Source organism: Mastomys coucha, unplaced genomic scaffold, assembly GCF_008632895.1.
Source record: "Mastomys coucha isolate ucsf_1 unplaced genomic scaffold, UCSF_Mcou_1 pScaffold12, whole genome shotgun sequence".
In the NCBI taxonomy this organism is placed as follows: domain Eukaryota; kingdom Metazoa; phylum Chordata; class Mammalia; order Rodentia; family Muridae; genus Mastomys; species Mastomys coucha.
The window spans coordinates 43978099-43979580 of NW_022196894.1; the positions used below are offsets into that span (position 1 = coordinate 43978099).

Sequence of the window (1482 nt, forward strand, 5' to 3'; positions counted from 1 at the left end):
CACACACACACACACACATATATATATGCCACATTCTCTTTAGCCACTCATCTCTTGATGAGCACCAAGGCTAATTTTGTCATTTAGACATTGTGAACAGAACTCTGCTAAACATGAGGATATCTTTTTTTTTAAATTTTGTAATTATATTTATGTACAGAAAAGTTAGTATCCATTTAACCCAATTTAGTGGCCAGTTCTTTAGCCTTTGCCTTTTCCAGCTTGGCAATTCGAGCCACAAACTTAGGACCCAGGACGTTGCCTCCCCAGTGGTGATGGATTTCATCGTATCTGTCATTATAATTGGTCCTAATAGCTTCCACCAGCTTAGCCAGAGCACCCTTGTCTTCCGAGTTAACCTATGTGAAGGCAACAGTGGTGCAGGTCTTCCTGTGGACTAGGCGTCCCAGCCTAGCCTTTCCCTTGATGATGCAGTAGGGCACCCCCATCTTTCGACACAGGGCAGGCAGGAAAATCATCAGCTCAGTGGGGTCTACATCATGGGCAATCACCACCAGCTGAGCCTTCTTGTTCTCCACCAAGGTGGTGACTGTATTGACTCCTGCTCGGAGGCTGGGTGGTCTCTTAGTTGGGATGTCCCCGTTGCCAGCAGCTTTCTTCTTAGCACGGGCCAGTAGCTTTTGCTGCTTCTTTTGCTTTGTCTCTGGCCTGTACTTGTGGGCAAGCTTAAGCAGCTGACTTGCTGTTTGCCTGCCCAGGGCCTGGGCGGACTGGTTAATGGCAGGAGGTACTTTGAGACGCTTATAGAGGATGACTCTTTGCCGCTGCCGTCAAATGGCCTGATGTAGCAAGGCCATTTGAAGAAGCGTGTTAGATCTCTTTTGGGCTGGATGTCCTGCCCAATGCCGAAGTTCTTGGGCCTCTTCTCAAACAAAGGATTGACCACTTTCTTGGCCTCCTGTTTCTTGATGATGGCGGAGGCCGGGGCCACCTTCTTCCCCTTTGCCTTCTTTCCTTTGGGCATCTTGCTCGGCTGGTGGAGAGAGCGAGGATATCTTTTGAGTACATGGCTAGAAGCTGTATATCTGGGTCTTATGGGAGTTCTATTTTTAAGGTTTTGAGGGGCCTCCATACTGATTTCCTAAAGAGTTGCATGGATGTGCACTTGCAAGCACCTCTTTACCAGTGTTGGTTATTGTGTAACAAACACAGGATGGGAGTGGCCATCACCATGAAGGTATTCATCCATAGTGATATGGGAGCTACAGTAAATGTAGCCAAATGTCTTTCACATGCCTTCTGCTGGCGGTCTTTGATCTGTTTTAGGTTCTAATCTACAGATTAAACTCAGCTCTTCCTGTTTCATCAAGCCACAACTCTTCCCATACTCAAGGGTACCTTCCTGCTCTGTTGAATATTAATGAAGACTTACATAGTCTTGAGCACTAGGATAAAGAGTCTGCACTGTAAATATAGACAGAACCTAAGAATTCCCACACTCTCCTTTACTTGGATTGGCTG

General features: G+C 46.6%; 1 pseudogene; it reads right to left on the reverse strand.

Moving 5' to 3' along the window:
* Positions 1-134: 134 nt before the first annotated feature.
* Positions 135-991, reverse strand: LOC116086425 (annotated as a pseudogene).
* Positions 992-1482: the final 491 nt, after the last annotated feature.